This window comes from Salvelinus sp. IW2-2015, linkage group LG17, assembly GCF_002910315.2.
Source record: "Salvelinus sp. IW2-2015 linkage group LG17, ASM291031v2, whole genome shotgun sequence".
Classification (NCBI taxonomy): domain Eukaryota; kingdom Metazoa; phylum Chordata; class Actinopteri; order Salmoniformes; family Salmonidae; genus Salvelinus; species Salvelinus sp. IW2-2015.
Window position 1 is genome coordinate 37,883,034 of NC_036857.1, and position 24,013 is coordinate 37,907,046.

The 24,013-nt window shown below is 42.5% G+C and overlaps 1 protein-coding gene across 1 annotated transcript in view; it reads left to right on the top strand.

The window, feature by feature from the left end:
- Positions 1-16,239: 16,239 nt before the first annotated feature.
- The window catches only part of LOC111976506 (ATP-sensitive inward rectifier potassium channel 12-like), a 36,517-nt gene continuing 28,743 nt past the window's right edge, over positions 16,240-24,013 (top strand). The window contains exon 1 of the mRNA XM_024005363.2: positions 16,240-16,838. The gene's annotated coding sequence lies outside the window, so the exon portion shown is untranslated. The remainder of the gene's footprint in view (positions 16,839-24,013) is intronic.

The window sequence follows — 24,013 nt, forward strand, 5'->3', positions numbered from 1 at the left end:
CAGAGAGACAGGAGGAACACAAAACTCTGGCGGCCTCACGACACTCCGACTCAATCCCCTGTCCTGGTTATAACACAAACATTGGGCTGATATGCTGAAGTCCTACGGTTGTATGCTTGTTTGCAATTTCCATTGAATAAGTGGATCAATTTGTTCCTGACATTTTGTCCAGAAATACATTGTACATTGTCACACCTTCCCGCTTCACTCCTCAGTCGTAGGCAGAGACATTTTTAGAATAGTGATACAGCACTTGTTCCTCGGGAAGAGGTGGGAAACACGTGCTTGTGTGAGAAAACACCGAAATGAGCGTGTTTATGTTGAATCTTGCTCTAATAATAGCAGGCAGGAATGCCTAAAGGGAGAGTCAATAGAGAGAGGTCTAACCCATGCCACGAGTGACAACATCTAATATAATGAACAGGAGAAGCCACCGAGCCACAGAGGGGAAATCAGGTCAACTGGTGCTGTATGTATACTTTCTGGTTATACACGGTATTACTGTCGATGATACTGTCATGATTGTGTGCATTCAGGTCAATGTCTCAGTCCTTACGTACAGTAAGGGTTGCCTGGCCCAGACTACTTTAGCTAAATTGTGGATTCGATTTGAGACGAGACACATGTACAACCTTTACTTAAAAAAGTCACTGTGAAGTTCAAGTTTTATTCTTTCACGCTCAAGTACAGTGAAATGCTTAACTTGCCAGCTCTAAACTAAGTCCTGTATGTCAGGGCCGGCACCTGATTTTCCTAACATTTGGGGCTCAGTCCTGATACCAGGGGCTGAGGGATTTGCAGATCTGAGAAAAAATTGCCTTTTTCTAAAATAATTTATTGCAATTCTACATGACTGGAAACGTTACACAAATATGTTTTATACTACACAAAATGACACGCAACTCTGACATTGACCTACGAAGATCAATAAAATGAACAACCCATGTTTTAATTGCAACCAATAGCATAGGCCAATGAAAAGAGTGGACACACAGATCTTAGGCCTACAATATGAGGAGGAAATTAKAGTCAACCAACTTTCCAGTGACACTCACTTATCCAAACTGTTTTTTCCCACAATTGTATTTTGAAATATTGCAAAAGACCTTTCAGCTGTGGCTTGCTGTTCATTGACAGCCACATTGACAGGCACAACAACAAAAAATCAGCTGTTTGATATTTGCCATGAGGCACTATGTTTTCTTCCATGTGCTGTGCTCTCCAAAAGGCCAAATAATCAACACTTATTATTATTCATCGAATGGATTATGGTCCGTAACCCCATATGAGGTAATTGTGTATGAGGTAGGCCTACTGTTACKAGAAAATACATTCATAAGTCACTGAAGACAATATGCTAGTCGTTTCAGCTATATGGTTATTGAAATGATGGCCTTATGACCTTTGTAACCAATTATAAAATATAGCAAATTACTTGAATAGCTTATGGGAAAARTGTACAAATGTGTATTTGCATCAGTAGGCTCAGGGACTGAAATGCATCAGAAAAGGATTGGAAAGTTCAAGAAAAGATCAGAGAAGCTCATCAGGTATGCTATAGGTGTAATGATTTGCACTGAGAGTCGGGAAGCAAGTTCAGGGAGCGAGTGTTTTAATAAATAAACGGAACATAATACAAAACAAGAAACTCGAACAGCAGACAGACATGAAACAGAAACAATGACGTCTGGGGAAGGAACAAAAGGGAGTGACATATCTAGGGCAGGTAATCAAGGAGGTGATGGAGTCCAGACCAGAGTGTCATAATGCGCTGATGCCCGTAACGATGGGGACAGGTGTGCGCCATAATGAGCAGCCTGGTGACCTGGAGACCGGAGAGGGAGCGCACGTGACAATAGGAAAAAGCATTTATTTTCACTGTTCTAATTACGTTTGTAACCAGTTTATAATAGCAATAAGGAACATCGGTGTAACGTCCGTCGTTCGAATGAGACCAAGGTGCAGCGTGGTAGGCGTACATTTTCTTTATTAAAATGTTCCACCAAAAAAACAATAAACAACTCAACGAACGAAAAGCTTAGGAGTGCAACGCATGCAACAAACAAAGACAAGATCCCACAACTGAAGGTGGGAAAAAGGGCTGCTTAAGTATGATCCCCAATCAGAGACAACGATAGACAGCTGCCTCTGATTGGGAACCATACTCGGCCAACAAAGAAATATAAACATAGATTTCCCACCCTAGTCACACCCTGACCTACCAAATAGAGAATTTAAAGGATCTCTAAGGTCAGGGCGTGACAATCGGGGGTTTGTGGTGTATGGCCAATATACCACGGCTAATGGCTGTATCCAGGCACTCCGTGTTGGTTCGTGCTTAAATAACAAATCAAACTTGATTTGTCACATGCGCCTAATACAACAAGTGTAGACCTTACCGTGAAATGCTTATTTACAATCCATTAACCAACAGTGCAGTTCAAGAATGAGTTAATAAAATATTTAGCAAATAAACTAAAGTAAAAAATTATAGAAAGTAACACAATAAAATAACAATAACGAGGCTATATACAGGGGGTACTGGTACCGCGTCAATGTGCGGGGGTACAGGTTAGTTGAGATAATTTGTACATAGAGGTAGGACTATGCATAGATAATAAACAGCGAGTACCAGCAGAGTACAAAACAAATGGGGGGGGGGTGTCAATGTAAATAGTTCGGTGGCCATTTGATTAATTGTTCAGCAGTCTTGTGGCAATTTTTTGGGCTTTCCTCTGACACCGCCTAGTATATAGATCCTGGATGGCAGGAATCTTGGCCCAAGTGATGTACTCGGCCGTACGAACTACCCTCTTTAGCGCGTTATGGTCAGATGCTGAGCAGCTGCCATACCAGGCGGTGATGCAACCGGTCAGGATGCTCTCAATGGTGCAGCTGTAAAACTTTTTGAGGATCTGGGGACCCATGCCAAATCTTTTCAGTCTCCTGAGGGGGAAAAGGTGTTGTCGTGCCCTCTTCACAATTGTCTTGGTGTGTTTGGACCATGATAGTTTGTTGGTGATGTGGACACCAAGGAACTTGAAACAATCAACCCGCTCCACTACAGCCCCGTCAATGTTAATGGGGGCCTGTTCGGCCCACCTTTTCCTGTAGTCCGTGATCAGCTCCTCTGTCTTGCTCACATTGAGGGAGAGGTTGTTGTCCTGGCACCACACTGCCAGGTCTCTGACCTCCTCCCTAAAGGCTATCTCATCRTTGTCGATGATCAGGCCTACACTGTTGTGTCATCAGCAAACTTAATGATGGTGTTGGAGTCGTGTTTGGCCACGCAGTCGTGGGTGAACAGGGAGTACAGGAGGGGTCTAAGTACACACCCCTGAGGGGCCCCAGATCCCATCAGGAAATCCAGGATSCAGTTGCAGAGGGAGGTATTTAGTCCCAGGGTCCTTAGCTTAGTGATGAGCTTCGTGGGCACTATGGTGTGGAATGCTGAGCTGTAGTCAATGAACAACATTCTCACATAGGTGTTCCTTCTGTCCAGGTGGGAAAGAGCAGTGTGGAGTGCGATTGAGATTGCGTCATCTGTGGATCTGTTGGGGCGGTATGCGAATTGGAGGGGGTCTAGGGTATCCGGGAGGACGCTGTTGATGTGAGCCATGACCAGCCTTTCAAAGCACTTCATGGCTACCGACGTGAGTGCTATGGGGCGGAAATCATTTTGGCAGGTTACCTTCGCTTCCTTGGGCACAGGAACTATGGTGGTCTGCTTGAAACATGTAGGTATTACAGACTCGGTCAGGGAGAGGTTGAAAATGTCAGTGAAGACACTTGACAGTTGGTCCGCGCATGCTTTGAGTACACGTCCTGGTAATCCGTCTGGCCCTGCGGCTTTGTGAATGTTGWCCTGTTTAAAGGTTTAGCTCACATCGGCTACCAAAAGCGTTATCACACAGTCATCCAGAACAGCTGGTGCTGGTGCATGCTTCAGTGTCGCTTGCCTCGAAGCGAGCATGAAAGGCATTTTGCTCGTCTGGTAGGCTCGTGTCACTGGGCAGCTCTTGTCTGTTTTTCCCTTTTTGGTCCATAATAGTTTTCAAGCCCTGCCACATTTGACGAGCGTCAGAGCCGGTGTAGTAGGATTCAATCTTAATCGTGTATATGACRCTTTGCTTGTTTCATGGTTCGCTCTTAGCCTTGGATAGAAAACACTCTGATGTTTTTAAAACTGTTTGAATGATGTCTGTGAGTATAACAGAACTCATATGGCAGGCAAAAACCTGAGAAAAATTCAACCAGGAAGTGGGAAATCTGAGGTTTGTAGGTTTTCCTATCCAATATACAGTGTCTTTGGGGTCATATTGCACTTCCTACGGCGTCCACTAGATGTCAACAGTCTTTAGAACCTTGTTTGATGCTTCTACTGTGAAGAATGAGGGAACGAGAGCTCTTTGAGTCAGGTGTCTGGCATGAGCTGACCATGCGCACTCCCGTGAGAGCGACCTGCRTTCCATCGCATTTCTGAAGACAAAGGAATTCTCCGGTTGAAACATTATTGAAGATTTATGTTAAAAACATCCTAAAGGTTGATTCTATACATCGTTTGACATGTTTCTACGAACTATAATGGAATTTTTTTACTTTTCGTCTGACCTGCGCATCATCAATTTGGATTTTGGAACTAAACGCGYGACCAAAAAGGAGGTTTTTGGACATAAATTATGGACGTTATCGAACAAAACAAACATTTATTGTGGAACTGGGATTCGTGGGAGTGCATTGTGATGAAGATCATCAAAGGTAAGTGAATATTTATAATACTATTTATGACTTCTGTTGACTCCACAACATGGCGGATATCTGTATGGCTTGTTTGGGCTCTGAGCGCTGTACTCAGATTATAGCATGGTGTGCTTTTTCAGTAAAGTTTTCTTGAAATCTGACACAGCGGTTGCATTAAGGAGAAGTTTATCTAAAGTTCCATGTATAATACTTGTATCTTTTATCAATGTTTATTATGAGTATTTCTGTAAACTGATGTGGCTCTCTGCAAAATCAAAGGATGTTTTGTGACTTCTGAACGTAAGGCGCCAACGTAAACTCAGATTTTTTGATATAAATATGAACTTTACCGAACAAAACATACATGTATTGTGTAACATGAAGTCCTATGAGTGTCATCTGATGAAGATCATCAAAGGTTAGTGATACATTTTATCTCTATTTCTGCTTTTTGTGACTCCTCTCTTTGGCTGGCAAATGGCTGTGTTTTTCTGTGACTAGGTACTGACCTAACATAATCGTTTGGTGTGCTTTCATCGTAAAGCCTTTTTGAAATCGGACACTGTGGCTGGATTTACAACAAGTTTATCTTTAAAATGGTGTAAAATACTTGTATGTTTGAGGAATTTAAATTTCTGTTGTTTGAATTTGGCGCCCTGCACTTTCACTGGCTGTTGTCAAGTCGATCCCGTTAACGGGATCTCAGCCATAAGAAGTTCGAATTTTAGAGCAGATGGAGTTAAACATTATTTTGTTTTAATCAAAGCGCGTGCTGTTGACTTCTGTCCGCATGAGAAAAAAATTCAACATTTCATCACAATCATCCTAAATTGTCAATAGAAATTTCGTGCCGTTTTTTTGTATAGCAGTAGCCTAACATTATAGATTCTATTATATTTAGTTTGTTATGTAGAATACTAATTAATCATTAAGCGATCTTGCGAAACATAGCAACATTTTGAGAAGTAACCGTGAGTCGCTCCGCTATGCACCGGCACCACTACCCCCGATTATAACAGTTGGATGATTTCAGGAGTTTAATGTAACCACATGTCTATGAACTAAGTGACACAGATAGTCGACACAATTTGTTTTACACCATCACAGCTTGTTTTACACCATCACAGCAACACAAAAGATTCGGGGCTGACCCAAAATCATTTGTCAAGTCCTGGTAACGTCCCTGCTGTATGTGGGGCAAAAATATTTTAACAGTGATTGATGTAATCCAGTTCCATACATACAGCACAACTCATCTACTGTTGTTCAACTGAGACTTTTAAAGCATCAGTTCTATCTGGACGATTTAAGATTAGGAGGAGGAAAGTGCATCCTTCCAGCCAGTCAGGGTCAGAGGTCAGGGCCAGGAGAGTATGAGAGGCACCAGGGTTGAAGGGTGCTAGAGGGGACACAGGATCCTGAGACTATTATTTTTCACACACCTGGGGGCGGCTGTCTGTGGACAGACAGGCGGGAGCTTTTCTCTCCATCTTGGGTGTCAGTATCGGGTCCCTGAGGGCCAGAGTGAACCCTAGACACAACCTATCACATCACAGCCCATTAGATAATTAGGAAGCCCTGAATACAAGTGGAGATAAAGGACACAGGGTTAGATGGAACATTGTCAGAATGCTGTTGTAATGTTACCTGTACATTACCACTATAAGGGATGATATTGGGACTGTGGGTAGCCTAGTGGTTAATCTGCCATTCTGCCCTTGAGCAAGACAATTAACCCCCAACAACAACTGCTCCCCGGGCACCATGGACGTCGATTAAGGCAGTCCCCCCGCACCTCTGTGATTCAGAGGGGTTGGGCTAAATGTGGAAGACGCATTTCGGTTGAATGCATTCAGTTGTGCAACTGACTCGGTATCCCTATTGTACTGTAGATAGTGTTGCGGGTGAGACGCATTTATGTGCTGTGGCAACAGGGTTAGACAAAATGGTGAGCAGAACGCTGCTGCAACTTCACCCTTATGTTATTGCAATGAATGGAAATTATACAGTGCTACTGTACTGAGACAAATTCATATCCTACAAATGAAACGGGTGAGTCTCGCGAAAGCTATTTGAATTTATATTGTAGTTGAAGAACTAACATAGAGTTTTAAGTGGGGTCAAGAAAGAACTAAAGTTGAGCATCCAGTTGTTGTTGGTCACTTGTTCTTTTTTTCCCTGTTTGAATCGAGAAAAAGGCCCGCGGTCGGTAGCCTACTGTCCCTCACACCCCCGCCCCGGGGGCATGCGAAGCTGTGACAGTGAGCCAAGCTCTTGGGCATCGCTGGAGTGTGAAAGCTCCCATTCGTCCTGTGTAATTGAGTGTACTCAGACCCTCCACGAAGTTATAATGAGCCACAAATAGCGTCCAGCTTGCATACAGTGCCTAGTGAAAGTCTGAACACCCCTTGCACAGTCTTCACATTTTGCTGCCTTAAAATTAAATCAAAACGTTTATTAAATTTGATTTTTGTCCTACCGACTTACACAACCTACTCCACATTTCTAAAGTAAAGAAAAAAGTATAGAACTTTTTCCAAATGAAGAAAAACTAACACGAAGATGTCTTGACTGTGTATGTMTTCACACGCCAGAGTTAATACTGGAACCACCTTTTGTATCTATTACAGCTTTGAATCATTTTGAATAACATTCAACCAACTTTGCACAACTTTTAGGGCAACAGGTTGTTGCCAAAATTGCTCAAGCTCATACATTTGGTGGGGAGTCATGGACAGCAATATAACTTGCTTCTGATTTTCAGGCCAATTTATGTCAGGACTGAAACTGGACCATTCAGGAACACTGGAAAGTCATTCTGGCGTGTCTTTGTCCTTGAAATGTGTGCAATTGTCCTGCTGAAAAATACAACTCTATCCCAGAGTTAGGGATTCAGAAGACTGAGGCAGGGTTTCCTCTAACTTTTTATCTGGGCTTTCATATTTATTTTGATCCCGACAAACTCCCCAGTCCCTGCCGTTGACAAGCATACCCATAACATGATGCTACTACCACTATACTTGAAAATACAGAGAGTTTTATCAACAGGGACTGTGGAGTTTGTAATTATCAAAATAAATATGAAAAGGAGCCCAGGTAAAAAGTTCAATTAAACCCTGCCTCAGTCTTCCAAATACCTTACCCTGGGATAGTTTTATTTATGAATATTGCTGTCCATCAATGTCTCCCAACCAAATTTACTGAGCTTGAGCAATTTTTTTTGAAAAAAAAGCGGTGAATTAATGTTGCCCTAAAAGTTGTGCAAAGTTGGTAGAATCTTATTCAAAATGATTCACAGCTGTAATTTCTGACAAAGGTCTTTCCACCGAACATTAACTCTGGGATGTGAAGACATACGCACTCAAGACATCTTTTTTATTTTTTTTATTGTTTATTAATTTGGGAAATGTTCTACAATGTTTATTTCACAAAATGTGGAGTAKGTTGAAAAAAACGAAAGTATTCCCTTTTGAGATGTAACTTTMAGGCAAAATGTGAAGACTGTGCAAGGGGTGTGTAGACTTTCACTGGCGACTCTCACTGCGTGTTACAATAGGGTTGCCTTTCTGCCCCAATGGACAATACATTATCACAATTCCCCATCCCTGGTCCATCATAGACTGACCTAAAGCCTGTCTCTTATACACATCTAGATGTGTATAAGAGACAGGAACACAGGAATGCGCGGCAGCTGAGCCACACTTCTCATCATGAGAGCACTCTAGGCTTTTTCCCACCACAGAAACTTCCTAAATAACATCTCCCCCTCTCGCATCGCCAGCTCAGTCRCCATACAATTAACATGGAAGTTACATCGTTTGTATCACAGGTCCGTAGAGGTCCGAAAGGGCCACGGACCATGCTAATGCTAAAGTAACAAAACTTTCAGCCTGTTTGTGCTAGGAASTATGCAAATGCTATATGCTACGACAACAACACTTTGAGTTGGTTGTTTACAGTATGCTAGGTAGACCTAATTGTGTGCGGAACAGGTGAACCTTTGGCTGTATCCTGTCTATTCGAGCATTTCAGTCACAATGTTAAGCTTGATGAGGCTAGCTTCTCTGGCGAAAAGTGTCTTGAGGTCCTTTTATGAAAAGTGGCTAATCCATCACCAAGGGAAAGTTTCCTTCCCCATCTTSCCACATTGATCTGAAAATACCATCACTATGGCTCATAATGGTCCCATACTGGTCTAATACTCAACCATACTAAGTCAATGACATGGCTTTCAATACGTTTAATAGTATGATATTTTGTAGCACATTTTGTAGCACATTCTATTTTCATATCACTAAAAGACAGYTTTAGTGTCTTTTCATCTAATAAACCAAGTACTGTCCCTTTATTTCATTATCAAGCTTTCGTCAACGCATCAAGTTTACACATTCACAGATGTGATGAATTCCCAATCTCAAAGCCAGGAAACAGCTTGAACACAGTGCATACATTGTTGACAGAGACTTTGTCAATGAACAGTGAGAGGACTAAAAGATCATATACAGTAACGACAGTTATTTTTATGACTGAACAGTGAACTCTTACTGCAGTAGTCATCTATGACTATTGTTGGGAAATAATCACATTCACTACACCAGCGTCAACCCAACCAAACCAGACACTCAATTTCCTTCAAATAAAATCTAATGGGAACATTCTCTGCTATAACTTTATTTGCATTGAGAAATACTTTTTCAGCTCGTACATTTAGAAACTGTGGTACATTATTAAGAGCTGTCATATGAATTCAAATGCCGTAACAAAGAGACACAATTAGTTGGATGGAAGATTCTATCGTGGCTGCAGTATTAGTCCTGGGCAGGACTCAGATCAGTGTTTATGGAGTTGACGAAGCAAGATAATATCTTTTAGACATMATTTAGAGTTGAATGGGAAGAGATTGCATAAGAGGTCAGTGAAAATCCAATGGCCGTGCCAGTGAAGGGCGAGTGGTATGCAAGGGTTAGTTATAGCAGATAAATGACTAATCGGATCAAACCTTGATCAGTATCCTCTTTTTAGACACAAAGTAGAGCAAACAGAGAGAGAGGGAGGTGSGGAGGAGGGAATGAGAAGGCTTGATGTCATTATGCAATAGCTTTAACTGTCTCTAGCCTCACATGCATGGCTCGTCTGACTTTAATAATGCAGAGTACAGTACACTATACACAAGGTTCATCTTGGCACTTGTCATCAAAACTCCAAAGTCTGGTAAATAGATGTATCCTGGCAGTACCATGAACGATAACAACGGTGACGTCACATCATTAATCATGTTTAATTCACACAGCCATAATACAATAATGGCTGAAACGAAATGAAGGGAGTAGAAATTAAATGGCCCTCCAAGCCTGAAATAGCGCTGTCAGACAGGAGGCATGGAGAGTAATGTAATTGGGGTGCTTAGTGACAGCCAGAGCAGGGGAGGAGAGGGAAGGAGGGGACAGTTCAGCACTCTCCTGGGCTTTTACACAATAGAGCTATATCCGGGTGTGGGAAGAGGAGATGATCGGGGTTTTTTTGGCTTTCCTTTCGTCATTTGTAGCAGGTTAATCAGCGCAGATGAAAGGTAAAGGGGGCAGTGTTGGTATTGTAAGAGTTCAGCAGTGTAGCTGTTGAGGAGTGGAAGAGGAGGAGAAGGCGAGATAAGGAAGGACGACACAGTATTAGTGTATAGTCATCCACAATTCCAAACTGAGGATACCCCTTAGTGGTTAAAGAGTTCTGATGTCTACACACACCTCAATGGCTTCCATTGTGGTCACATACTTTTGTTCCTTTGTTTACTTAGAAATTGGAAATAATTTATAGCGCTTCCCACTGGGCACAGATGTCATTTCAACGACGATTTTTGAATTACATTTCTTTGAGTTGTCAGCTAACGTGAATWCAATGTGAAATCAACCATGACAGTGAAAGGATAAAGTTCCCTGACGTTGAGGACTTTTTGCAAATCCAATCAGTTTTGACGTTGATTCTACATCATCACATATACATATACTGTATATTTTTTTTTATGACGTGGAAACAACGTTGATTGAACCAGGTTTTGGTCAGTGGGTTGTGTAAAAGATGTATTGTTTCATTTACAAGTAGGACTTCTGAATATGTGTTATAGTTTTTATTTTAAGGAGGACTGACTACTTCCCTGTAGGAGCCCGCTGTACTGCATACAGCAGTTTTTGAGGCAAAAATAAAGTCAAAATAAAATGGGCACAATAGACAATTTACATCGCAATTAACAACACACCTACACCTGGATGGACAAATAAATATAGATTACATGTTTATTAGAAGGGCTAAATTGTCCACCTTTCCATGTCTGTGTCAAAGGTCCCAAATGAGATTCCCTGACTATGATGGAGTGGAATAGATCCATCAGCCATAATAAATGAATAGCCCTTAGTAGAATGACAGACAGAGKTTGTGTCCCAAATGGCATCTTATTATATAGTGCACTACTTTTGACAAGAGCCCTATGGGCCCTGGTCAAAAGTACTGGACTATTAAYGGAATAGGGTGCCACTTGGAATGTAGACAGACTGTTGACTCTGGGTAAAAGGATGACATGACACAATCACTATCATCATTATTATTATAAAATGTTTATTCAAAGGAGCCTGGTTGATTAATGCAAATTAGACCTTGCTGCTGAGTACAGCTGGCTGGCAGGAGTGGGTATCTCTCTTTCATTCCTTGTGTTCTCCCTCTCTCATAGTCTCTCCTCTTGTATCTTGTGCTCTCTCTCTCCCCTCTTTTTCTCTGTCTCTCTCTTCTCCTGTCCTCTCTCTCTCTCTCTCTCTCTTTTCTCTCTGATGATGAGTCATGGTCACAGTGGGTCTCTGCTTAGGTGAGTGCGGGTTGGCTGTAGCACTCTCTTCTTTTTCACTGTGGTGATATTCTCATGTTTGACACCAGGAAGAATAACATGGCTTGTATATATGGTCACTCACACCTCTCCTTAGGACACCAAACCCAATCATGCAAAGGATGTGTGAGGAGTGGCTATACCACCTGTCTTCAATTGGTGTTCGTCTTGTTTTCTCTACTCACACTTCATACTGAGGCATTGAAGCAACAATACAGTGAAGTCTAATGCAAACTAACGCGATGGCACATTGAAGAACCCTATGTCCTCTAGACCTCCAGCTAATTTACAGCATAATCGCAATGCAATGACACTAGATGACCATTAAGAAGAAGGCTTTTCCTGACAACATTGAAAGATTCAATTACAGGATAGGATTTTTTATTTTTTATTTTTTAATAAAGAAAAGAGAGTGAACGAGCACCAAAAAAAAGTATCACTGTGCTGATGATTCATAAGTGATAAAGGTGGGTGGGAGCCCAGTCAGGCTGTATTCAGAATCTTCTCGCTCTCCTCCCCCTGAGTAATTGTCATCTCCTTTAGTATTTGACTGGTCAATGTGACAGTGTGCTAGTCTCGCAGAGCGTCATCAAAGATAATAATGTCCCTGCTTGGAGTTGTCAAGGGTAACGCAGAAATATATTTCACAACATCAATAGCCAGAAGAGCTACAGGTTGAAACCGTTGGCATAGCACACCCACCCCCCGCAGCCCCTTCAAGGGGGGTGGGCACGAGCTTTGGACCCCCCCCAGATAGTACATGAACAAGTCATGAGCCATGAAATAAATGTTTAGCATTACAGGAAATTAGMTCTTAGATTCTTGAAAGTAGGACACTCCTGAAACTTGATTTTAATAGTTTAGCCAAATTTTATAAGTGAAAAGATTTTGGGGGGAATTCCCCCCTCAATATTATTCATCTCCATGTCGGCTCTATGCCTGGACATGCCCTTGTCCAGAGAAAATGATCGCAATTTCAAACTCTCCAATAAAGTGTTTAGAATTCTAAAAACTGGCAATAATGGATATTATTAACAGAAAAATKATATAATGTAGTTTCTTGCAATAGCCCTCTGTGAGAATATTTCTCTCAAAATTGTGATTCCTAAAAGATGTGTCCGGAGATTTTTTAAACTCCGTCAAATTAATAAAAAATTCTAAATGAATCAGTAATGAGCACGGTCAGCTATACCATAAGGCCCCTTTATTCATGTCCTCATTACAGTAGCGCAACAACCTATGGCCTGTTAAGTTATCTTCTTTAAAAAAAACAATATTGGAATCACCATGGTCACAACCATAAACTGTCAAATCCATCTGCCTAATAGAATATGCATTTTTTGGTCAAATRTGTTACATTTAATTAGGTTTAAAAATTTAAAATAATAAATTGCTACTGTGTATAACTGTAATGGGTGCGTGTTGGTGGCMGGGAAGTCAGGCGCAGGAGAACGAACTTGGTATAAACGGAGTCGTTTAATAAGTGCTGACCAAACTCCAAAACCCMAAATRTATAAAAATAACAAAGTGGCTACAAAACCCGTCGCACACCAACACATACTAGCACAATCACATACAATAAAACAATCTCCAACAAGGACATGAGGGGAAACAGAGGGTTAAATACACAACATGTAATTGATGGGATTGGAACCAGGTGTGAAGGAAGACAAGAMAAAATCAATGGWAAATGAAAAATGGATCAGTGATGGCTAGAAGGTCGGTGAYGTTGACCGCCGAAMACCGCCCGAACAAGGAGAGGGACHGACTTCGGCGGAAGTCGTGACAATAACACTTGAATGAAAAATAAACATTTTTGTCAACTCCATCAGAGTGCTGTAAGATCTGACAAAATGGTTGTTTTATTGTGGATTTTCAAATGAGCAATTTCCCATATTTGTTTTGAACTTKAATATTTTTAGAGGCAAAAMTATGTCTGTTTTGAGTATCTTTTCTGAACTCCGTCAGTGGTTGTCAACTCAGTCACTGATGGAGTCAATCTTTTTTTGTCAATATTCTAATCCCTGTTCTGCAACATATGCTTAAACAATTGAAATATTTGCTGTGCTAGACCTAAGGGATAATGTTTGCTTTATAAATGTAGTTTAATGTTTTAAATCTAGAAAAACGGACCAAAATGCTAATGAAATTAGCCTTGGAGYATTTAATAATTATGTAAAACAAAACAAAAAGAAGTTTACATATTTGAATAATCTCTTGTTAGAATTAAACAATCAAGACCTTTAAACATTTGTTGGCCAATAATTGTAAAAATKAAATGCCTTTTATGGCGTCTAAAATTGTTTTCCTTTACATGGTGTGATAGCTGATACCTTAGGCTATGAAAATAAATATTTCAAATTTGTTATAATTAAGACAAATATTTGTGGGAAAAAAGTTGAGATTGTCCCRTCTTTCAAGAATCCCTGAGTTCTAAATGAGCAACATTTTCTTTCAGCCTCATCGCAAAATGTGTGAAATAGCATGAGATTAGCTATAATAGTGCACATTTTTCTCTCAGCCCCATGGGGACCTTGCGGGGGCCCCGCAAACTGCGTTACGCCACTTGTTGAAATGGTTCCTAAACACCTTGAGACAAACAAGGCGCTGCTTCATTCTTCTGCTTTCGAATAAGGATAGAAAATGATTTATGGTAATGTATGTAACCTCCAGACAGACCTCAGATAGAGTGCTTTGATAGAGGCATTTGAAATTGAAAGGCTCTTACTGATGACWCACTGTTTKTCTTTATTCCGGATACAGAAGAGAAGCAAACAGGAGATTAGGCTACTTGTTGATCTCCTTGTAAAACATAATAAATACAGTTCAACACAGAAGGAAATGACTGCCGTGTTTTTACTTAAATTCCACTTTCAGGAGAGTACTGGTACAGCTAGGATGACATACCTGTTGCAAGGATGCCAAAACCTTCATGCTGTCCGCAGACAGACACACACACACACCCTGGGTCAATACTGATTACACACTGGGCAAGTGTGAAGGGTGTCTCTCCACACTAAGTCACCCAGCTCAGCAACGTGGTCTATCAATACACTGTATCCACTCCATTGGCACAGCGACATACTCCCACAGAGCACCAAATAATGCATGAGATATCTTTAAGGCAGGCATGCATGTTGAAAACAGTCAACGTCCTCACCGTCCTCACCCCTGACTGAAAGGGCCAGTGCAGTAACCTGGGAACACAGGTGTTGTTATCCCAACAAAATGAGGCCTTCACACACAAAAATATACAACTGTCATAAAGCATCAAAACTCAGCTGATATGACCATGGTGAATGTAGACCTACAGGTAACTGCCAAAGTAAAGGAAACACCAACATATAACGTCAATAGGGAGTTAGGCAACCACGAGCCGCAAGAACAGCTTCAATGCGCCTTGGAATAGATTCTACAAGTGTCTGGAACTCTATTGGAGGGATGCGACACCATTCTTCCACAAGACATTCCATCATTTGGTGTTTTATTGACGGTGGTGGAAAATCCTGTCTCAGATGTTGCTCCAGAATCTCCCATAAGTGTTCAATTGAGTTGAGATCTRATGACTGAGACAAACACACACACATCAGTGGAGGCTGCTGAGGGGAGGACAGCTCATAATAATGGCCAGAATGGAGTGTTTGTGCTTGATACCATTCCATTCATTCGTGTTTGACACCAATCCATTCACTCCATTCCAGCCATTACACTTCATTCTGGCCATTATTATGAGCCGTCCGGTGGTGCCCCGATCCCGCAGCTGAATCAACTTTAGGAGAYGGTCCTGGCACTTGCTGGACTTTCTTGGGTGCCCTGAAACGTTCTTCACAACAATTGAACYGCTCTCCTTGAAGTTCTTGAGGATCCGATAAATGGTTGATTTAGGTGCAATCTTACTGGCAGCAATATCCTTGCCTGTGAAGCTCTTTTTGTGCAAAGCAATGATGACGGCACGTGTTTCCTTGCAGGTAACCATGGTTGACAGAGGAAGAACAATGATTCCAAGCACCACCCTCCTTTTGAAGCTTCCAGTCTGATATTCGAACTCAATCAGCATGACAGAGTGATCTCCAGCCTTGTCCTCGTCAACACTCACACATGTGTTAACGARAGAATTACTGACATGATGTCAGCTGGTCCTTTTGTGGCAGGGCTGAAATGCAGTAGAAATGTTTTTGGGGGATTCAGTTCATTTGCATGGCAAAGAGGGACTTTGCAATTAATTGCAATTCATCTGATCACTCTTCATAACATTCTGGAGTTTATGCAAATTGCCATCATACAAACTGAGGCAGCAGACTTTGTGAAAATTAATATTTGTGTCATTCTCAACTTTTGGCCACAACTGTACACTACTACACTGTTCTGGGCATTTGAATGATGCATATATACATCAAGTTGCTGTCCACTGACTGTGCCGTACTGTGGGAGGAAGGGAGAGCGAGAGAGAGGGGGAGGGAGGAGAGGAGACCACACGGTGGCTGCAAATGGCAGCTWCTGTGACACAACAGAAGAGGGGGAGTGAGAGAAGAGAGGCAGGGAGCGAGTGAGTGAGTGAGCAAGAAACAGTGAGAGAGTGAGAGAAAAAGAGAGAGAACTGCAGCCAGGAGAACTAGATCAGATTGCAAAGATTGATAGAGGGGCTGTTCAGCTAATAAGCAGAGTTAATTTTCTCTCTTTAATTCTCCAGTTTTATGGGAAATGTGACGAGGGACTTAAATGTCTAAAGATTGTGACTGAATAGAAGTGCTGAAGGAGTTCATAAGATGGGGATACAAAGCCTTTTTTCACATTGGGAAGTTCTTAGATAYCTTTTTTTACGCCCWGCAGCAGAGGACAAACTGAGGACGGATTGAATCAGTCAAAAAAAGAAAACGCACCAATTTTTCATAGTTTTGGTCYTTGCGGCGACCGACTGACACCTGGTGCAGTTCACGAATGTGCAATGCATGTCGGTGAAAACTCCCTGACTGAAAACAACAGAGGAAGGATAGAAAGCAGAGATAGAGATCAACAATGAAGAAATTCAAAGRGTTTCTGTGCCTGTGGCTCAAAAGGATGGAGTGGTTCTACCCTTAGGAATCACAGAGAGAGAGAGACCAGCTCTGGTGGCATAAACTCAGAGGGAAGAATGAGGCTTCAGTTTGGCTAGCTGGTATATGAGCCAGGAGGATACTGTCTTTCAGCTCTAAAGTGGCAGAAGAAAAGAACCAGGTGGATAATATATAAGGTAAGGAACTATTCAAACTTCACGTAGAGTTTGATGCTGCTCTTTTGACAACTGCTTTTCCTCATCGTTGGTGCGATGTTGGTTGGAACAGCAGTAACGTTATTGGGTTTAGTGTAATTGTAAATGCAATGTCCCTTATCTTGTCCCAATCTAAATTCGCATAGTACAGGTATGTCGCCGTGTAAGAGAGAAGGCAACTCTTCATGTCGATATAGTGACGCTTTCCTCATTTAACATCACAGAATATGAGTTGTGTGTATGACCCTCCTGACACTTGCATACAATATCACGTCACACCTACGGCTGGTATGAGAAAGGACTGTAATGATGCTTAGCTTATACCTGTTCCAGACAGTACTACATAAAAAAAGATGTWGCGGTCTCAAACATGATACACATTCTACCCTCATAATTACGAGTAAATGTCTAAGTCCACTGACTATACATCATTCTCTGAGGTAAATCCATTAACAGAACATAATGATTGAGGACCACTAGTTGCATTTGTGACAGGAGTCTGGCAAGATGCGCACTTCAGATTTTCTGAACGGATAAAAGTAGATACAGTTGAAGTCGGAAGTTTACATACACTTATGTTGGAGTCATTATAACTCGTTTTTCAACCACTCCACAAATTTCTTGTAAACAAACTATAGTTTTGGCAAGTCGGTTAGGACATCTGCTTTGTGCATGACACAAGTAATTTTTCCAACAATTGTTTACAGACAGATTATTTCATTGTAATCATTGTATCACAATTCCAGTGGGTCTGAAGTTTACATACGCTAAGTTGACTGTGCCTTTAAACAGCTTGGGAAATTCCGAAAATGATGTCAATGGCTTTAGAAGCTTCTGAATAGGCTTATTTAACATATTTCAGTCAATTGGAGGTGTACGTGTGGAATGTATTTTTCAGGGCCTACCTTCAAACTCAGTGCCTTTTTTGGCTTGACATCATGAGAAAATAAAGAAATCAGCAAGACCTCAGAAAAAAAATTGTAGACCTCCACAAGTCTGGTTCTCCTTGGGAGCAATTTCCAAATGCCTGAGGGTACCATGTTCATCTGTACAAACATAGTATGCAAGTATAAACACCATGGGACCACGCAGCCATCATACCGCTCAGGAAGAGACGCGTTCTGTCCCCTAGAGATTAACGTACTTTGGTGCGAAAGGGCAAATCAATCCTAGAACAAAAAGGCACTTGTGAAGATGCTGGAGGAACACCGTCAGAAAGTATCTAAATTCACAGGTAAAAACGAGTCCTCATTTATGTCACGTTCATACACTGAAAGGCCGCTACATGTCCGAAGGAAAGAAAGCCATCACGTCAAAACCGATATAAAAATGCCAGACTATGTGGTTCTGTCTCAACTGCGCTTTGTGAAAACAAGACTTCGGTACGTTGTATTGTTGAAGACAATGTTCACTTTTTGGTCGCATGAAACAACGAAATAGAATGTGTTGGCCATAATGACCATCGTTGATGTTGGAGAAATAAGGGGAGGCTTGCAAGCGTAAGAACCCATGCCAACGCGATGGAGGAACAGCAGAGGTGACGCTCACCGTTGTGGCGCGTGCTTTGCTAGGAGGACTGGTGTGCAACTTCACAACAAATAGATGGCGTCATGAGACGCCAGAAAAGTATCTGCTGGATATATTGAAGCAACATCTCAAGACATCAAGTTCAGGAAGTTAAAGCTGGTTGCGCAGATGGGTCTTCCAAATGGACAATTGACCCAAGCATACTTCCAAAGTTTGGTGTCAAAATGGCTTAAGGACAACAAAGTCAAGGTATTGGAGTGGCCATCACAAAGCCTGACCTCCATCCGTAGAACATTTGTGGGCAGAACTGAAAAAGCGTGTACGAGCAAGGAGGCCTACAAACTGACTCAGTTACACCAGCTCTGTCAGGAGGAATGGCGAAATGCACCAATTTATTGTGGGAAGCTTGTGAAGGCTACCTGAACGTTTAACCTGTAACGTCGCGTTGTTTGAAGGAGACCAAGGCGCAGCGTAATTTGTGGTCATCATACTTTATTAAATGGAGCTCCGCAACAAAATAACAAAGTGAAAACAAAAGAACGTACTCTTGTAAGCGTTACGTAGGCTACAAGAGCTGTAAAAACAAGATCCCACAACATAGGTGGGAAAAAGGCTACTAAGTATGATTCCCAATCAGAGACAACGATAGACAGCTACCTCTGATTGGGAACCACACTCGCCAAACACAAAGAAATACAGACATGAAATGCCACACCCACATCACACCCCGACTAACACAAATAGAGAAATAAAAGGCTCTCTAAGGTCAGGGCGTGACAGTACCCCCCCCCCCCAAAGGTGAGGACTCCGGCCGCAAACCTTGAACCTATAGGGGAGGGTCGGGTGGGTATCTACCCATGGCGGCGGCTCCGGTTCGGGGCGTAGCCTCCGCTCCGCCCGCTGATCCCTCGCTTTTTGTGTAACCAGACCGTGATGTTTGTCCAAGAGGAAACCGACCGTGGATATCGCCGTAGGCTCCAAACTGGGAAACACGCTGGAGCTCCGGCTGCAGATCGTCGCTGAGGCTCGCGGACTGGGGATCGTCGCTGGAGGCTCGGACTGGGGATCGTCGTGGAGGCGCCGGACTGGGGATCGTCGCTGGACCGCTCCGGACTGGGGGATCGTCGCTGAACGGCCCCGGACTGGGGATCGTCGCTGGAGGCCCCGGACTGGGGATCGTCGCTGAGGCTCCGGACTGGGGATCGTCGCTGGAGGCTCCGGGCTGGAGACCGTCGCTGGAAGCTCTGAACCGCGGATCAACGCTGGAAGGTTCTCGTGCCATGGGATCCTCCTGCAGGCTCCGGGCATGGATCATCACTGGAGGCTTCGTCCATGGATCATCACTGGAGGCTTCGTGCCATGGATCATCACTGGAGGCTTCATGCCATGGATCATCACTGGAGGCTTCGTGCCATGGATCATCACTGGAGGCTTCATAACATGGATTATCACTGGAGGCTTTGTGCCATGAATCATCACTGGAGGCCGGTTTCGTGGAGCTGGCACAGGATATACTGGGCCGTGGAGACGCACTTGAGGTCTGGAGCGCAGAGCTGGCACAACCCGTCCTGGCTGGATGCTCACCCTAGCCCGGCAACTGCGGGGCGTTGGCACAGGACGCACTGGGCTGTGAAAGCACACCGGAGACACTGTGCGTAGAGCCGGCGCAGAATATACTGGGCCGAGGAGGTGCACTGGAGGTCTGGAGCGTAGAGCTGGCACCACCCTTCCTGGCTGGATACTCACCCTAGCCCGGCAACTGCGGGGCGCTGGCACAGGACGTACTGGGCTGTGGAGATGCACCAGAGACACAGTGTGCAGAGCCGGCGCAGGATATCCTGGACCGAAGAGACGCACCAGAGGCCAGGAACGCTGWGCCGGCACCATCCGTCCTGGCTGAATGCCCACTCTAGCTCGACAAATGCGGGGAGCTGGAATATAGCGCACCGGGCTGTGACTGCGCATCACCGCATAGCACGGCGCTCGACCGGTCACACRCTCCCCACGGTAAGCACGGGGAGTTGGCCCAGGTCTACAACCTGACTCCGTCAATCTCCCCGTGTGCCCCCCAAACGTTTTTKGGGGGGGCTGCCTCTCGTGCATGCTTCGTCGTGCCAACTCCTCGTATTCTCGCCGTTCCGCTTTTGCTGCTTCCATCTCCTCCTTAGGACGGCGATATTTTCCAGCCTGCGCCCAGGGTCCCTTGCCTTCCAGTATCTCCTCCCATGTCCACTCCTCCTGAAAACGCTGCTTAGTCTTTTTGTGGTGGGATCTTCTGTAACGTCCGTTGTTTGAMGGAGACCAAGGCGCAGCGCAATTTGTGGTCATCATATTTATTTAAATGAGAACCAGCAATAAAATAACAAAGTGAATCCAAAACGAACGTACCATTCCGTAGGCTACAAGAGCTGTACAAAAACAAGATTGGGAAAAAAGGCTACCTAAGTATGATTCCCAATCAGAGACAACGATAGACAGCTGACTCTGATTGGGAACCACACTCGGCCAAACACAAAGAAATACAAAACATAGAATGCCCACCCCACATCACACCCCGACCTAACCAAATAGAGAAATAATACGGCTCTCTAAGGTCAGGGCGTGACATGACCCAAGTTAAACAATTTAAAGGCAATGCTACCAAATACTAATTGTGTTTGTAAACTTCTGACCCACTGGGAATGTGATGAAAGAAATAAAAGCTGAAATAAATAATTCTCTCTACTATTATTCTGACATTTCACATTCTTAAAATAAACTGGTRATCCTAACTGATCTAAGACAGTTAGGATTTTGGATTGAATGTCAGAAATGGTGAAAARCTGAGTTTAGATGTATTTGGCTAAGGTGTATGTAAACTTCCGACTTCAACTGTATACTTGAATATTCAACTGAGCATGAAACATACATTTTTATAATCACGAAAATGAAAGCAGTTAATTTTGGATAATGCATACATTGTACCCTTGATAATGTATGGAGCTTTGTCCAGCTGACAGCTGTCATGAATTAAATCCATAGGAATGCTGTATGATCTGAGTGCATCTCCCAAAAGTACTGTACTCAAGATACAACCAAAGAGTTTAAAATACCAAGAGGATTCAAGTTGATGTACAGTAGGGCTCTGTTTCCCAGATGGATAAATGACCACATCCTGCCTGCCTGTTATCTCAATAGCACACCAGCACACCACAAACATTATCTTCATGTTACACTCATAAATKACGCCAATAGAATGTATTAAAAGAATGAAGTCATTATACGTACTTGATCTCATATTTGAACATGTGTTCGGATATTAAAAACTCATTTTAAATAGCACTTAAAATGCAGAGTACTTCAGGACATTTCAGATGTGTGTTATTTCCCCTGACCTGCGCAGCATGTTGCACTAAGTGCAATACAGATGTAAATCTATATAAGAGGAGATGCACAATAAAGTTTATATTTAAAAAAAGTACTCAATGGTTCTCTCAGTGAATAGAACATCATATAAAATACTACGTGCAAGTGCCCCCTAGTGGGACTGACCTGTAATCACTTAATTGATCAAGAGAATACAGGTGGATAWAAAAACTGACCACAGGAGATATACAGCCAGCTTGTCTTGTCCAGTAATACATAAATAGAAGAGATGATGGAGGATCATCAAATCAAATTAAACGGTGACAAAAAGAACACAGATCTGCCCGAAAGCAATGAATGACTATGATACACGATGCATAAACACAAACATGCAAATGCACACACAAACACACGCACGCTGTCGCACGCGTATCTCTTTGGTTCCAGCTGAACAACAACTTCAGATGGCATCTGAAACACAACACATATTATCCCAGTCCACGGGACGATAGAGTGTGACTCAATCGGTCTGTCTTTTATCTGGAGAGACACATACTGATAAAGAAAAGAACTGACTTGATCAAAAGGTGACCTTTCCATTGCCATGGTCAAATCCATCAAACTGTTCATCTTGAATAAAGGTCACTGTGATAGAAAGAGAATGAAAAATAGTATTTCTATTTGTATGTTCACTACATTGTTATATTGTGCAAAGCATTCAATGTAGTAACACACTTCCCATGTAACTGCCCATGGCAGATACTGTACAGTACTGCACCACGGTTAAGATGTGAGCTACTCTATAGGAAAGTACCTGTAGGTCACTTGAGACTGCACTGGTGAAGAGGGTGCATAGGAAAATACACAGACATCTGCACCTGAACTTTTCCGCAACAATGGATAATGGCCTCGATCGCAGTCGCCGGTTCAATTTCCTACCTCCTTGAGATGGAGTGCCCCCCTTTCCCCTAGGCCTAAACTTCTTCGGATCATTCGAAAGCAATAACCCTTACCCCTGTGTGCGCCCGGAAGCAGCTGTACTGAAGTTATATGTGAGTAATAACCACATCGTGCTTTCTATACAGACGCCCTCGTGAGTTCTATCACTTGGTTGCTATTTCAGACACAACAAAGTCATCCCGAAGTCAAGTTATTTTAAAGTGAAAGGAACGACAATGAACAACTTGCMGTAAATAGAAATGCAGCAAAATGGCGTCGCACGAGGTGCGACTTCCGTCACGTGCCGTGGTATTCCTGGCATTGACWCTGCAGACCTGTCATTTCTCACTCACACACCGTCATACCCCCCCACACGAACAGAAACGTAAGGGAATCTACTGAATTTTAACTTCAATATCTCAATGAAAGCTATAACACATACATTTGCGACRAATAGGACCATAAACATAACTATCGTTTGTCTGCTCATGCATGTGTTGCATTTACAACATCAGACAAGGGGATTGGTGACACTATACTTCATAGGCCTAATCGACTCTACTTTCAGCTGCGTTCTAAAGATGTCACAAAAACTGTTGATTCTGAAAAACCCAGGGCATTGTAACAAGGCATACCTTCTCTGATATTTCTGAGCGAGTTCCAAATCAAAGTCCATTGCCTGAAAACCTATTCATGCAGCACGTTCCTAAATGMTTTCTTTTTAGCAGAGACCTGGAGGCACTTATCTAATGACTTGAAACACACACAGGCGGTTTTACTTTCATTTGAACAATTCATGTGTTACCTGATATACTACTACAGTATGATATGGGCGTTGGTAGTCTAAAGGGGATAAGAGGCCAGCCTGGTCATGCATGTACTGCAAAAGATGATACAGGATAAAAACATACTGAAATGCTGAAACCATCCGTATACTATGTGTTTTTTGTGATATTGGTGGTTGGTTCAAGTGATTWACAGTGCATTCGGAAAGTATTCAGACCTCCTCCCTTTTTCCACATTTTGTTACGTTATAGCCTAAAAAAAAAAATTTTTTTTTAAATCCTCATCAATCTACACACAATACTCCATTATGATAAAGCGGAAAAAGGTATTTAGAATTTAAAAAAATAAAATAAAATAAAAAAACTGAAATACCTTATTTACATAAATATTCAGTTCCTTTGCTATGAGACACGAAATTGAGCTCAGGTGCATCCTGTTTCCATTGATCATCCTTGAGATGTTTCCACAGCTTGATCGGAGTCCACCTGTGATAAATTCAATTGATTGGACATGATTTGGAAAGGCACACACCTGTCTATATAAGGTCACACAGTTGACAG